Genomic DNA, 16,889 nt, shown 5'->3' on the forward strand with positions numbered 1-16,889 from the left:
TCAACAGAAATCTTATACATATGCACACAGTATTTATTAGGCTGAACTAAATGTTTGCGAGCTGTCCATGTTGCTCCTGACGAAGCTACGTTGCGCCTTAGGTGAAGGACAAGTACTCCCCCGCTCCACCCCCAACCCCCAAAACAATTAATGTTTATGATCAGAACTTATTAAGGTCTCATTTTCAGGTTAGGAAGCCTTCCATTGCTACGTGTGTTCTCGCTAATTACACCACGACAATCATCACCGGTATTATTTAATCACACCGTGAGAGTCATCGCCGGAATTATCTAATCACACTATGTGAGTCATCACTGGCATTGCCGGTATTATGTAAGTCTAAACGCATTATTTCAATTTTCAGTTGGGAAAAGAAAGCAAAGCCTAAACTGATTTGATATTTCTCCAGAAAACAAGCCTTCTTTACTGACTTTTCTTTAATATTTTTCTTTTAAACACTTAAATACTCTTATTAACTGATATTGCACTCTAAGTGTGCTCTGCTTCAGGTTTTGGTATTTTACTGGCCCGCCGCATAGCTTAGAAATAAAACAAAAACTTTGGCCATCCCTGGTCTCCGTCCTCTCAATGCAGAGCGTGCCGTGTGCAGATGGAGCCTTGCACATGTACAGCTGAAGGTTCTACAGGAGTCACGCTACAGGAGTGATGCTACAGGAGTGATGCTACAGGAGTCACGCTACAGGAGTGATGCTACAGGAGTCATCCTTCAGTAGTCTCGCTTTAGGTGTCGCGCTACAAAAGTTTTACCAGATGGATGCCTAATGCTGGCGAAGGACCAATTCAATCCCTGTTGAAACGTGATGCAACAAAGGATAAAAAAAAAAAAAAGACATGAGAAATATATTTGGTGAGGGAGAGAATAAAAATAAAATGAAGTTTCTCTGCACTTAAAATTGGGAGATAATGGTCATCTAATGGCTGCCTGTCCTCTCTGTTTCCTCGCGACCCGATGACACTCAAAAGACTCACAAACAGTGCGCCATGTATACCTGTTGACACACTCAACCCATACAGACAGTACCATGTCGTTGATACCCCTACTCTCCACCCCCCCCCCCCCCCCCGTGAGAGGTGGAGGGAGAATCTTGGATGTGTTTCAGTTATCTGTCTCTCGGAGACTATTCCATTGCTTGCCAAACCCGTGCGCACCTAACGTCTCATCTAGAGTTCTCCCAGACCGATGCTTACTTCCGGACTGTTCTCCGTGGAAGGAGAACACCCTGACTGCTCTGCATTGAAGGACAACATCTGCTGCTGGATGAGAGAATAGGTCTCTAGGTCTGTGTGGGCGGGACATGACCTGAGTGCACTGTGGGCAGGATAGAGAAAAAGATGTGAGAGTTATGAAGCAACTAATATCAAGATATCAATGCCAGAACACCGAGAGAAAAATAAATCACCCGTGCGTTATCCACTGAGAACATCAAGGACACAGAAAGAATATTTGTCTCTTACACTTATTTAATCTTCTTAGTTCTATCTCATCTGTTCTGTTTCTTTTGCTGCACAATCTCATCTGTTGTCATAACAGGACATGTTTCTCCTATTGCAAACACATCACTCTTGTTACATTCTTGTATACCTGTCACGATTATATCTATCATGACTTTATATATATATTTACACCCTGTGCTATACATTTGGCAGTCTACTTAATCTTGTGTCATTTGATTATGCTGATTGGGGTTGATGTCTAAAGGACTCACTGATTATTAACAAAACGTAACCCTTGCCATGGCCTTCCCCAGTATTTTGGTGTGTGTGTGGTGTGTGGTGTGTATGGTGTGTACAGCAGGACTGTCGTGTATTCCAAGCTGAATGTTTGCATGCCGTCTCTTGATATTGTTCTTTTGATACTAAACCTTAACACACTGCTCCATCCGGGGATACCACCGTGAACCTAGTGAACCTACAAGAGCCTGGCCTGGTGCGTTTGTAATGTCTGTGGACTGAGTGTTGACACCAATGTTAAGACTAAGGAATTGGGTTGCTACGTGTGTGGAAGTAGCCAGGTTACTGTATGTGAAAAAAGAAGCTAGATATCCTCTGTGGTAATATAAGAACAACGAGGGTCCAGTAATCATCATGATAATTTCTTGATTGCTTCCAGAGTATTATTGTAACAAACTGGGGGTTATTACTGTGACGTAGTAGATCCCAGAGCTACAGGCATGAAGTCATGAGTGTGTGGTTTCATTATTCTAATTTGTCCCACAGATTACCTCTCTTTCCGGGACTGGCAAATTTTGCACTTGTCAAACTTTGCATGCGCGGGCAAAGGGGTCGTAACTCAGTATGCTACAGAGTTCTACAGGGACACAAGTCGGGTGAGAGGACGTAGAAGGATTACAAAGGGCAAAAAACACTCCTGCCCGGAAACTCCCCGTACGTCACATAGTATTATTTTGCTCCTCAATCTCATACAAATAAACGCAAATTTCGCTGCACCCTTGTGGCACTCCAAGTGGAGGCTTGGCAATGGCTATAATTTGCAAGGCTGTCTTTACTGGCCGACAGTGTCACGTTTGACCATTGGCTGGCACTCCACCACACTCTTCAGTCCTGGAGACCAAGTATGGAGCAGGCAGCGAATTCTCTTTTAAACTATTGAAAACTGTGAGTGACAGCAAGTGACAGCGGTGTCAAGTGTAAAGCAAGTGACAACATTGGCAAGTGAATCAGTGTCAAGTGTAAGGCAAGTGACAGCTGTGTCAAGTGTTATCGCCTAGTTACCTGCTTGTCCCTGTGACCATCTACATCACACAGCGAGACAGGTGAGTTATTACACCCGTGTGACATATCTCAAGCTCTCCCACCTTAATGCACGTGACCATTGCCAGCTTTGTGTTATGTCACATACCAGCAGCGCCTGGTGTTGCGACTGTCATCATTTACAGTTATTACCAGAATTGTCATCTTCCAGTGACAGTTACACCATCTTACCAAGCATATAAGGCTCTGTAGTACAGGTGAAAAATTGTCTAGTACAGGTAAAATATTTCTATAGAGGGAAAAGCTTTTTTTTAAATTGTGTTTATTCATTCAATTATTCATTGGAATTTTTATTTTTCTACTCTCCAATTGTCTCATCATCTAGTGGCAGTTAAGTGACATGTGAGATAAATTACTTTCCTGCTCTCCTACTGTCTCAAGTGATGTTATTTGACAACAAATTCTGTCCTGATACACAGACGCAGTGTATATGGTGTGAGTGATCGTGAAAAGGGAGACAGAATGAAACGAGCATAAAATAAAAAAAATAAATAAATGCTCGACGCAAGAAGTTGACATTTAGCATCAACATGTTTCCGTTAATTGCATAAACAATGATGCCGAAACAATGTGTTGTCTGTAGTGGGATACATTTTACATCATTACTGTAACTGTGCTGTATTTAATTCACACGGTTACTGTAACTCTGTAGTTAACATTTCTCTCCCCCATCCTCTCTCCGTTTACTCTTCCTTTAAATGTCTACTTTCTCTTTCTCTCGGCTCCTTTTTTTTACACGCACATGTGTGCAGCGCGTGCGCACACACTCTCTCACACATGCATAACACACACTCTCACACGCATAACACACACTCTCTCACACACACACAGTCAGCCGTTCAGTACTGTACTTTGTCTCTGTAGAGCGAGGCAATCGTCATGACAATCACCGATGTTCCCCTCACATCTGGGTGTCTTACAATGTCTCACTAATAACTAGCGCCATGATGGTAACCTCCGTCTCGCTAACATCTTGGTCTCTTTACTTATATCAGTTTCTGTAACATCTACACTGTCAAACCGAGATCATCTTTCGGGGCTCTGCAGTCAACGAGGAGTTACCCCGAGGGTGGCTAAAATGTCGGTCAACTCGCGAGGGGTCGCAGAACTTCCTACACCACCTCTCTAAGGCGAGAGACAAAACAGACGGAATAGTTTGTTTTCTGAAAATATTGACTGTCAGGGGGGAGGAGGTGAGGTGTAGGCACAATTTCTTCGCACTTACCCGCCCCCGTGTGTTTGCAGGCTGATGAAGGGCTGGTAGGAAGGGCTGATGACGTGAATGGGTTGTAGAAGAGGAGTCTGAGGCGGGAGGGAGGGGGAGTGGAATGTCCCTACAGGTCCTGGAAGGACTGAGAGTGGAAACTCACCGCCGGCAGCAAGGGGCTGGGTGCACGCAGGCCAATGTCATTGCGCGGCTGACGTCACAGGAGAACCTGAAGGGTCAGGTCACGAGGTACTGGCGAACTTGACCTTGAGTGCAGCATCAAGGGTTTGTAGATGGTCAGCGATTAGTTCCGGGGAGGCAGGCGGATGTGACTACAGAGCTCTCTGGTAGGCAAGGAACTGGTCGACCTTCCTCCAGTGACGTCATGTCTGGAATAGGATTTCCAGGATGTGGAAGATTTCTTCTCGGCGGGGTTCCACTACAACTGGAAAAACAGAATGGGGGGAAGCGAGCACCTAATAACTTGCTGGCCCTCACTCAGAGAATTCGTTTGACACAGGAGTGCTGGCACGAGAACAACCCTAGACAAGGTAGTGAGCACACCAACGTGCACAGTGACTGAGCTTACTCACACACACACACACGCACGCACTTCACACACACAGGTTTACACGTGCTTGCGTTCACGCACACATACACACGAGAGAAAGAAGGACAAGCACTCGTTGCATGGTACAACGCATTATGAAATAATTAAATGAGGTCCGTGCAACGCAGTAGTTGTATCTCCGGGAGATGTGAACTGTGTGACCCTGGCACGTGGTATGGTGAAGGTGAATGTTGTGTTTATCACACTTCGCACCTCCTTTCTTCCCTTTGAAGGAGTGAGCTGCCTATCAGCCTCCATCATCAGGAGCAGTAGGTCACAGATCGTCTTTTTCCAAAATAAACAAGTCCGACCTTGCTGCTCGTCTTCACGGACCGCACAAGGCGGCCTGTCTTGTGGTACCGTCACCATAGCAACTCAAGCCTGTCCTGTTCTAGTTACTTTAGACAGTATAAACTATCTGACATGCATGTCCCTTATGTAGTAAAACCTTGGTGGAAAACACTAAGACAAAATAATAATAATAATAAATTGCTGTTTGCATCCCCTGAAAGTCTCTGATAAAAACAACAACAACAATAGTTTAGCCACTGCATCGTACCTTATATCTAACAAGAATACTACTACTAGGAATAACTCGTAGGAATAACAACTTCTTACTCGTCCTCACTTGTAGTATCAACCAGGAATAACAACTAGCTTACTTGTCCTGATAGTAGCATCTAGCAGGAATAGCAACTAGTTTGGTCACCGTACCTTTAGTCACTGCTCTCCCATTGTACAACTCGCTTCTCGATGAGTAACCGACAGTTGGGAGGAGTTTAAGTGACAGCTCGCACCCCCATTCCATACCTTGTACTCACGTGATCAGTGCTGCTTACAGGTTTCCTGAATACAATGCCAGGTGAGACAGAGACTGTGCCAGCTCTCATGGAACTACATGATGCGTGATATGTGTGATGCGGTGTCGATAATAATAATAATTCAAAATAATGCTCACACATGTTCACAATAAGTATTTACCACTCGCATGTACGTTCATAAGATCCCCCCACACACACATCCTCTTTATGAAAAAGTTTTTGTCATACAGTCTTTACACATTTGTCGTTCAGACGGGACAAGATATTTGTGAATAATGTTCGTCTTTCGTACAACAGATTCGTGCGTGCTTACCGTGTAATTTGCTGTAAATGTTTATTTGGAAACACGTGTTTTGTGTGTACATATACCCACAATTATTGAACATTCAATGTTCCCACTGTAGAGTGTAGAGAGAAGCTGTAGATTGTATTTGGCACGAGAGAGACAAAAAACCAAAAAACAAAACAAATGCCAAAAACTATGAAGGCAAGATGGAGATATGTCCGGTCAGACAAACTAAATAAATAGAAATAGCAAGATAGACACATAGCCAGATAGCTAGCTTATTAAATAGTAGATTTTTAAAGGACTCAAGTTTCCAGTGAGCGGAAATGATCATGAAGCTGTATTCCTTTTAAAAACAAAAGCTCAGTTTTCAGGCAGAATTTCTCTTACCGTTACCATGGCTCGGAAAATGTTGCCAATGCAGTTATTTGAAGCGATCTTATTGGAGGGCGCTTGGCAGGAAGCTATAGATCTCCACTCCCTGAGGACTGGAGAACTCGACAACACGGAGCCATTTTGACGAACATAAAAACAGTGGCATCACCTCAAATTTGTCTGGTGAGACATCGCGAGACTGTATGCAATCTGTGACCTTTGCACTCTCTGGCCTGCCTGTGCGGTTCTTGGAGTCTGTTCGTCAGGGTTACTGGTCCTTACCTTTGAAGTCTCGAGGAGGTGATGGAGCCGAGTCTGTGCCCATCCCCGCACATACAAAAACCAAAAAAAAACCCACAAAAAATAGAGAAAAAAATCTGCTTGCATTTACCTCCCCTTCCACCACTCCCTGTGTGCTGAGTTCACATTGTAATAAATTTACAGGTGAAGGAACAGTTAGCTACACTGAGATCAGAAATGATGGGAATAAAACTGAGTTGCTTTAAGCATTTGGTCAGTAATTACCTACACTCGTCGCTTTTAGTCGTGGAAATTTTCTCTCGCAAGTTGGCGAGATGCCACGTTGCCTGCCCCCGACTCCCAGCATGCATCTGGAGAACTGAATTCTCTGACCGTGGTGTCGGCAGCAGGCAGGTCCCAAGCAGTAAGTAAGATGCTCCCATTTTGTTCCATTTCAGATGTCATTATTTAGTCTTTTGCTTCAGCGACTAACCTCAGGAGACACTAACTACAATTTCACAGTTCGTCTTACTTTGTATCCACATTTTTCACCTCTTTCTTACATCGTTGTTTTTTTTATGTTTTAAATATTTTACCTGTTCTGAGAAACGGTTATGAACGAATATTATTAGTTGCTTTGATCGAAAAAAACACCTCCAGAAGCTGTGCTGTGTTATTATGTTACTTTTATTTGCATTTATTGAATGAATTACTTTTCTAGTGATTGGTCGTTTGAAAAAGTACTTTTCGCTAATGCAGGTGTCTTTTATTGTGGTTTGTAGATAAACACTAACACAAAGTTAGCATCGAGCGTGCATCTGAGATGTTTGTGGCAAAGATTCTTGGTTGGGGGAAAAAAAATGCAAATTCGGCGAACAACCCAGCCATCCATCTGCTAGTCTCTCTCTCCTGACCTGTGATTCCGTTATTGCTTATCTCCTTATTTGTTTTCTCCTTATCTCTTTGCCTACCTTTACCTTCATATTTAACGTTGACAGCTCACTTTCTTCTACCAATTTTTATAAAATAAATATTCTAAAGTACGCAACTGCTGTTATAGAAGACAAATTATACTGCCTGCTGCTACTAAAAAATAAATAATGGGTTTATTTACTTTGCATAATTTACTAAAATTCGTATGATTTTCAATCTTAAAGTCGAAGAAAATACTTAGACATACTATTGTGTTTTTATGAAAAAGTGTTTTTGGAGTACTTACATTTTGTCGCCAAGTAACTGGGAATACATTTTGGAAAATGTTTCGATGAACCAACTGTATTCCATAGATTTAAGCAGTTATTAATCTATTAGTTATTTTAACAAGCTGAAAGTAGCAAAGTTAGTAAGACACTCAGGTATCAGAAAAAGCAAGGGTTTGCTACAAGGTAAGAGCGACTGACCCCACCAGTTGACCTCTTACCTGTAAATCTGAATTTAATGAACTTATAGAAGGTTGTGACACTGCCAGGTGAATTGTGGATCATGTCAGACTGTTCGTGTGGATCATGTCAGACTGTTCATGTGGATCATGTCAGACTGTTCATGTGGATCATGTCAGACTGTTCATGTGGATCATGTCAGACTGTTCATGTGGAGTATGTCAGGTTTTCGTGGAGGTCGAGAGATAAGTGAATGAACTCCAGGCTACTGTAGGATGTCTAGCTGGTGTCTAGCTGGCTATACTGTTTCTATGGCAAGTGCATCGTGTGACTGTGAAGTGTGTAGCATGTGTAGCACAGTTTGTGTGTGAAGTTTGTGACTGTGTAGCGTGTGACAGTGTGTAGTTTGTCTTCTGCCTTACCTCAAATTTTTGTTATTTTGATTCTTGTTCGTTTAGAGGTTTCGGAAATTTGATTTCTTGTCTTCAAAATACAGATGGATATTCTCTATAGATTGAATGCTCTAAAGATTGATACAACTTGGTACATAACTCAATATAGCGCTTTTCAAACAAATCGGAATTGAGATAATCAATATTTCACAATGAATAAGAAGTAAATCGTGATAATCTATAAATCACAATAAATTAAAAGTAAATTAGCTTTTGGAAGCGACGACAGTCCTCCTTCTCTCCCTTATGTCCGACCAAAATTCATTTCCTGCGCACGTTTCTTATGTGCCCAGACCCCCCTCGTCTTCCTCCACCAGGAGTCGTATTCAAGACCGTTACATGACAAAACCGTCGGCATCCTCAATATCGGTGTTCACAAGTGAGGATGCTCTTCCAGTGGCGACACCGTGCGACTCGTCCGTGCGGCATGTGGCGCGTGTCTTGGGCTTGAAAGTCAAAGGTCACACCTTCATTCGTTATAACAGTTTTAAGTTTTTGAAACATTAGTTCTAGTAACCCTAGAGGTCAAACTGCGTCGTCACGTGATCGCCCACATGACCTCAATGGCGGCAGCTTGACAAGGACTCTCGGGGCACGCGCCCAGCACCAGCACCAGCTCCAGCAACACCCGGGCTAATCGCCTTTCTCTCCCCCTCCCCGTATACCTCCTCCACCCGCCTTGTCGCGTCTCCGTCTTGGCTGGTCCGGACTGGGAGATGAAAGTTTAATGATGGCTGGTGACGTCTGGTGACAAGCTTGGAGGTGATCATGGGTTGGGGTTCATGTAGCAGCCAACGTCTGCCCAAGATTACATTTCCCCCGCCTTCATCCCACACCAACCTCCTCCTCGCGCTAAGTCCTGCACGGCGACTAATGGCGTCAGTAGTCACTGATGTCCTGCTGTCTCCCGAGTGTAATTCACGTCCGTCGGACTATCAAAAGTCGGAGATGACAGTCAGTAAACAGCTCTTTCAAGTCTGCTCTGAAAGTTATGTCACCTTCATTGTCATCTCTGCAAGCTTCTTTTTTTTTTCTGCCTCGGAGAAAGATAAATGTTTTGTTCAGTAAAGTATGTCAATCAGCTGACAGATGACCAGCTGCAGTGTCGCTAGTAGCGCGTGACATGCTCAGCCCCACCCACAGTTACAAGTTGACAACAACTGGTGACATGACATCGGGGACAAGAATGAATTTCGATTAAGTGAACCATCGTCTAGTCTGGTCAGCCTCTCAGTTTGGAAATATCCTTCAAAGGCAGTAGAGAAGCAATGGTGACTGTCCACGAACTGTTACAGTTGTACAAGGGAGAGGACAAGGCACTGACCACAGCTGTGTTAAGGATAATAATGATGATGGTTATTTAGATAGTCATGCAAGCTCAAGACACAATAAAGTTGCAAGAATAATTATACACTATCAATAGGCACGAAACACATCTGATTTTTTCCAAATCATTCAGAAAATAACTCTTCTCTCTCTGTCTCTCTGATATACATCTATACTTGTTAGTTAACTAGTATGCGTGTATGTATGGAAATAAGTCCTTATGCAAAGCATGTACTTATAAATCCGAGTTTTCTGAGAGTAGTTACAGACACCCATCCAGCTTACTTGCAAAGCAGACAGCTGTAGCAGTGATCATGTGCAGACAGCTGTTAATAAGTCATAATGTGTTGCTAGGGGTGGACATGTGTAGACTGCTGTAATAGGAATGATATACTGCTAGGGGTGGACATGTGCAGACATCTGTAATAGTGATAATGTGTTGCTAGAGGTGGACATGTGCAGGGCTGCAGACAGCTGTGGATATTGCCTGGCTGGGAGGCAATGTCCATTGAGGGAGTGCAAATGTAAGGCAGTATTTATATGAGATCACCAAGGTATGGGTAGACATGTATATGAATGTTTGTAATTAAAATTTTGTACATTGATTTATTGGATATGAAGGTTAAAGTAACCCTCTCCTTTGGAAGTGGCTGCCTGTGTATAGTTAGATGCAGATGTACACACCATGCTGTTTAATAGGCAATGCTTCAACTACCTCTAGAGTCTAGATGTATGTGTAGACAGATGGAAGTGCAGTAAAATATCTATAAAAACATTAGTCATGCCCCTTTGAGAAGAGAATATGCCTGATGACCATATACTTAGGTTCATGTCCCCATGTCATAAGGACCATGAGTCATTAAAGATGTCATGTCATGTCTCTCTCTGTCACACACACGCGCGCACACACACACACATACTCAGTGAAGGAAACCGGAGTACCCGGAGAAAACATCAAAGATTTGTCTTGTAAACAGTTTGTTACATCCAGATATTTATTGAGATATAAGTAGATAAACCCGAGGTAGTAGCTCTTTGTTTCTTGTCTGTGCTCCCTGCTTACAGTCACAGAGCCGCTGGCATCAGCCGGTGGTGAGCACAAGGCAGTGGCGTAGGAAGATGTTCGGGTTGGGGACTTCATGCTCACAGTGAACTCACACATTATGAACAAAAGCAGGGCGTGCGCGAGTCACACTTACACACCTACACGGTGGTAGCATTACAACATATGCTTCTTTCAGTGTTAAACGACAAAACAACACTTACAATTAAACTCATTGAAAATGACTCACCCGGTTATAATAATCGCAATAAATTAGGGAATATTCAGAATACTTTATAATCATATTGATGACATTTAATGTTTCAAATCAGCGTGTCAAAAATAACCATATCTTCTTTGATTAATTAATGCCTTTGTTTTGTAGTAAAATAGGTTTTTTTTCCTTTCTGCAGATTGAGGTCTAGATGTAGAAAAGCATAACCTTTGCTTTTCATAAATACAGATTTATCATTTGTCTCTCTCTCTCTCGGTTCCTCTATCTTATTTTTTTTAAACTTTGTGAAGAATCACATCTCAAGCATTGTGCTTTTGTTTGAGGGAGGCCGTTCCTTTGCTTCCTCCTCCTGGTTCCTAGACCGTTAGAATGAAAGTCAGTCACGAAGGTCTGACATGTGAAAACCATCCTTTTTCCCGCCGCCAACATCAACATCCAGCTGTAACTATTCCGCAAGTACCCGACTGTAATGACACTGCGTGCACACAGCTGTAAATGATGTTGCGGCTTACGGTGGCGTTGCTGTGAGTGGAGGCCAGGGGTGTGACACTTTGACACTTTGACACCAACGCTCAACTGGTGTCAAATGTCGCTGTTTCCATCTATGGCTAGAGGTGGGTGTAGCGAGAGTTCAAGCAACACGTGCCTGGAGGTGGGTGGGAGGATGATTCGAGTCGGAGGAGAGGGCGGAGACAAGTGGGAGGGTCCACCGCTGCCATAAAAGCTGCCCCCCTATCAACGGCACTCTGCTACCGAGTCCTTCAGTCGTGCGCTTGGTGAGCGAGCTGTGGAGGGCATCACCGAGTGCAGCCAAGTGTAACGCCGCCATTCAGACGCTAGGCAAGAGTTTGCTCATGAGATCACTCGCTCACCTCGCACCAACAGATACCGATTTGATATAACATTGAATAGAAAAAAAAAATTCCCACAGAAGGTTAAGTATTAGTCACGTTTCTCGGGTTACTTCCAAAGAGGTAAGTCTTTGTCTTTTATTTCTCTTTTGCCAGATATGTAAATAAGCTCTCAGTAAACAAATTAGCATATTATCAGTTGCTTTAAGGGAAGAAAAATGCTGTCTGGTGTTGTTTTTTTTTTAATTAGGATTTTGAAAGACATTTTAGAGCTCCTTGTGCTTAGACTTCATTACAATTTTCGTGAAAGTTTATACACAATAAATGTTTTAAATGTTTTGCCGATGGAGAAACACAGATCGGTGGGTGGGCGGACAAACAGAGAACAGATCACAATGCGAGATCGTCATGGGGAAATAATTTGACAAACACATAAGACATGCGAGCTATCCATGATGAAATGACTATATACTACAGTGCGTATACAGTGGAACCTCGGCTAACGACCACAATCCGTTCTCGAAAGTTGGTCGGTACCCGCAATGTTCAGTATCCGAGACAATTTTCCATAAGAAATAAAGGAAATATATTTAATTGGTTCCCAGCCCCTGTTGACTCGCTAATTTATGATAATATAGACGCATGCCTCCTTCATACTTTGAAATCATTTCCTTTTTCAATTCAATTGTTGGCCGCTTCCTTTTCATTACCTTTCTACTATTCCTCTTAATCTTCTTTGGAGCCATGATTGGGCTATATTATTAAAACAAAGCACACAAATCACTAAATAAGAAAGATGCACACATATAAAAATAACGAAGGACTGATCGTAACTGTGTCGAGCGCGATGGTGCTTGGTCTGAGATGTTGGTCGGTCACGTGTGGGTGACGTGGCTGTTCGCTATCCGGTGCACATTTTGAACGAAATTTGTAGTTGTTATCCGAAATGTTCGCTATCGAAGGCGTTCGCTAGCCGAGGTTCCACTGTATACATATATATCACAGTGAAATGATTACATGATATCAAACACACTTGCTTATTTACGAGTGATAACTGAGTGGGTTTTCAATCTACACTTACAGATCACGTTTATATGCAAGCAGAAATTTCATTTGCATTATTGTGATTCAAAATTAAAGTCGCATCCAAAAAGAAAACGGGAACCACGTAAAATATTGGTAAATAGTACAGGAGAATAAATGTAAAATTTGATTTTTGCTATTAAAGAGACGAGTGAACTTCTGTTCATTTACAGCCTTCACTTCGCTCACTTTTCTCTTCTTTCTCTCGTCCCTTCCTTTGCATTAATTGTCCGCTCTTCTCTCTTATACCCTTCCCCAGCTCCAGTCAACCTCGTTCATACTGACTCACCACTAACTCCAAGAATTTTGCACTAAATTTTTGTGCCTATATATTGCTGTAATATAGAATGATGCGTATTATAACCGTCGTAAATTTGTATGTCTATAATGTGCCTGCAATATCAAATGATGTGTGTTATAACCGAATTGCTGGCTGTAAATGAAATAATACTAACGACAGAAACCACAACACGCGGCGTCCAACCTCCAGCGGGCCCCTAGTCCCTCCCTTGGCCTGACCCTCCCCATCCCATGCCCCCTATGTTCCCCAGATAGCCCCTCTCCCACTTAACATCAGCAACAACATGCAACCTTTTTCACACTTGGTTAGAACTCTTATATAAGTATAAAGTATTTGTCTTTTGAAATTACATCTTTGTTCCAGTAAAGACTGAGATGTCTCCACTCCTGACCTTTATATAATCATTGCATGAAGAGAGAGAAAAACTGACAAAACGAACAAAGCTTGCTGACCAAGACTTCTTGCATCTGTGCGTGCATTTGTGTGTGTGTGTGTGTGTGCATGCGTGCTTCGAAGTGGGCTTTAAGAGTGGTTAGGTGAGCTGGCGGTCGGTTTGTGAAGGACAAGGTTGAGATTGTATCAATAGCTTAGAAGCTTTAAATATGAAATATGAAATTGAGAATTTCGAAGATAAATTCGAGAAAAAAAAAAAGGGTTTCGAGTGCATTGTGCCCTGAATGTTTTCCGCGAGCTATTGATACGATTCTATTTTTCAGAAGCTCTTCAAAGAATACAGAAGAACTTCAAGAGAAAAAATCACACAGGCTAGAAATGTCTGTTTGAAATCGTTTGATCCCCCAGCATCCCCCATCCCCCACTCACTAAACTGGTTTAAGAATTGTGCGAAAGGAAGTTGAGTAAACATCCGTTTTTCGGCCTTGGAACTGCTTGAGATGAAGTAGAAACTGTGGTCTAGTCAAAGCCTCTACAAGTGGTTTTGAGCTGATCCATTGTGGGCACATCACACTCCCTCTCCAGGGACCGGGGATTTCGGGAAGATTTGTGGCAATGTGAAGAAAATAAATGACAACTACTAAAAGCCTTCAGCGGGGCCGCTGCCCGACTGTTTGACTACGAGACTAACATTCAGACACCAGAGACATTCTGTAGTGAGGTCAGTTCCTGACAACAACATCATCATCGCTGTGGTCATCGCTAGTGTCATCGTTTGCACTGAGATAGTCACGCCGGTACTTAGGGAAAGACAAATAGTCATTGGACTGGCCGCAACTGCTGAGGAGGTCATTGTACCGATTAAAATATTTATTTTAAACTTTAGTATAAAATTTTTTCTTTTAATTTTATTTTTATGAAGAGAGAGGGAAACGGAAGGACAGAACAGACGTGGACAGGGAGGTATGGATTGAAGGGGGACGATGAGAAGGAAGCAGGGGAAAGGGGAGATGCCATTGTTGAAATCGATGTGAACTTGACACTTGAGACCCAAAGCCCAAGTACAAATTATTGAGTTCGCACACAATCACCAGACTTTAAAGGAGCTACCACCTTTGAGGTCCCCCCTCCCCCATAAATCAAGTTTTGCATTTCTCCTTTATCTTCTTCTTTCTATCTTCGCCTGTCTCGCTATCCCCCACCCCTTAATCTCCCTCATTACTTCCCTATCTTCTCCCCTCACTTTCTTTTTTTCTTTCTTTCTGAAGACTATTGTCTCACATCACAAATCGTGTTTGACTTGCCGTCAGAGGGAAGTTTGAACAGGATGGAGGAATGTTTGTCTCAATCCTTGCTTTTTTTTTCCCCGAGGCCGCGAGCGTTAGCTGTACATTGACTGCTGGCTGTTTACTCTTGAGACTAACATTTTTGTTCGTCTTCTGAGGTTATGTCAACATGTTTGCGACTTGCGAGATGGATACAAGAGCAAGCCGTGGGGTAAACAACCTTTTTTTGCGTGAGACCTCCAACTTTGATAAGTCGTACTACACTTTGTGGACTTATCAAGTGGGTAGTTAACATAAAAGGTCAGTCGGAGGGCCCACTGTCAGTCTTCGCAGGTTTATTCTGGCAGAACAGATGAGGTGTCTGGTGCCCGAGGGAGCGGCGACAGCTTCCAACAGGCCACCGTGGCCCTGGCGGCGCCGAGATGTGCCAGCCGCGCGTCACACTAACAGACACCTTAGCGTCAGGCGAAATCACTCTGTCGATGTTTCTTAATCTTTGTGTATGTGCTTATCTCCCTTAGGACGCCGGTCCCTGGGCGCGGCCACATGATGTGCAAGATGTCTTCCACTACTCGTTCTTTTTTTCCCCCACGCATTATCGAGGCTTTTTCTCCCTTTCATCTGAAAACTTCTGCAATTAATTGCTGAGAGTGTCTTACACCGTCACAATGTCCCCCTGGACGTGAGAGAAATAAATGGCTTCCTGAAGACGATTACTTAATCCACAACTTTTTATTTTATTAATATTTAGTCGGAGTTTTTCGCAACATAGAAGCTTTGATTTCGAGACACTGTAGATGTGACAAGTTACACTAGTCACATGACATATTTGACAAGTTACACTAGTCACATGACCAATCTGACTGTAACATGGTCAGGATTAACAAAGTCACAATTTCAAGACAGGAGACAAACTAAAGATGGAGAAGTTACAGATTTCTGTTTCTTTCTTGTTGACAATTACTTTCACATATTTATACAACTCGTAGTCGTCAAACTCTGAAGCCTGTTCTGTATTAGAATACAGATTTCTGTAGTAGGGCTATCTATCTATCTATTCCTCTTCGTGCATCAGGTTGCACATAAGGCCTCAACCAGAGTCCGCCACCGATGTCGATCGGCTGAAACCCGCTCTAGGTGACCCCATGTCCAGCCCTTTCCCTTCATCTCCCTTTCCACTGTTCTTCTCCAAGTTTCCTTTGGGCGGCCTCGTTTTCTTCGGCCGTCTGGAGTCCATCGTAGGGCGACTCTGGAAAGGTCTGCTGTCTGCTGGCGGAGCACATGTCCAATCCATCGCCAACGCCTTCGTTGAACCTGCGTGGTGATGGACTCGGTTTCAGTTCTTCGGTGGAGTTCTTCATTGGTGATGGTGTTTGGCCAAAAGATGTTAAGTATGCGCCTGAGGCATCTGTTTTGGAAGACGTCAAGCTTGTTACTGATGGTTTGGTCATCTTCCAAGATTCTGATCCATAAAGGAGGGTGCTGATCACATTTGACTTGAAGATTCTCAGCTTGATCTTCTGGCTGATGTTTTTGCCTTCCATGTGCTCCTGAGTGAGGCGAAGGCCTGGCTGGCTTTCGCCAGTCGGGCTCGAATCTCCACCTCCGCATCCCCGGTGTTTGACATTTTGGACCCAAGATAGGTGAAACTGTCAACTTCCTCAATCTCTTCTCCATTTAGTTTGATGCTGTCTTGGACTCTGGCGCTCACTCTCATCCTTTTCGTTTTCTTTGTGCTGACCTTCAAGCCAAGGTTTCCAGCTGTTTCTGAGAAGGCCTTTGTTTTTTCCTGCATGTCTTGGTGGCGGTGTGACAGCAGGGCAATGTCATCAGCAAAGTCTAAGTCTTCTAGCGCTGTTGTTGCTGTCATAGTCATGGTCCATCTGATCCCTCTCCTCTCACTGTGGTGGAAGTCTTCATGATCCAGTCCATGGCCAGGATGAAGAGAACGGCGACAGAATGCAGCCCTGCTTCACCCCGGTACTGACGTTGAAGGGGTCTGTGAGCTCCGGTCACAGACAACCTGGGATTTGAAATCGCTGTACAGCATTGCAATGACCTGAACAAGTTTTGCAGGGACTCCGTAATGTCTCAGGATCTTCCATAAGGACTCTCGGTGATGCTGTCAAAAAGCCTTCTCCAGGTCGATGAAATTGATGTACAGCGGTTGGTTCCATTCGTTGCTCTGCTCCAGAATCTGTCGCAGAAT

At 43.3% G+C, this 16,889-nt stretch overlaps 1 protein-coding gene across 7 annotated transcripts in view; it reads left to right on the forward strand.

Annotated features, from left to right (window-relative positions):
- The first annotated feature begins 2,389 nt into the window (after positions 1-2,389).
- Positions 2,390-16,889, forward strand: part of LOC112565174 — a 30,156-nt gene continuing 15,656 nt past the window's right edge. Inside the window, exon 1 of one of the 7 annotated variants that reach the window (XM_025240498.1) lies at positions 2,390-2,795. The gene's annotated coding sequence lies outside the window, so the exon portion shown is untranslated. Of the gene's footprint in view, positions 2,796-6,099; positions 6,757-11,413; positions 11,741-16,889 lie in introns of those variants that run through there. The other 6 variants (XM_025240504.1, XM_025240501.1, XM_025240505.1 and 3 more) reach the window with 6 other exon arrangements.

This window comes from Pomacea canaliculata, linkage group LG5 (assembly GCF_003073045.1).
Source record: "Pomacea canaliculata isolate SZHN2017 linkage group LG5, ASM307304v1, whole genome shotgun sequence".
NCBI classification, from domain to species: Eukaryota; Metazoa; Mollusca; class Gastropoda; order Architaenioglossa; family Ampullariidae; genus Pomacea; species Pomacea canaliculata.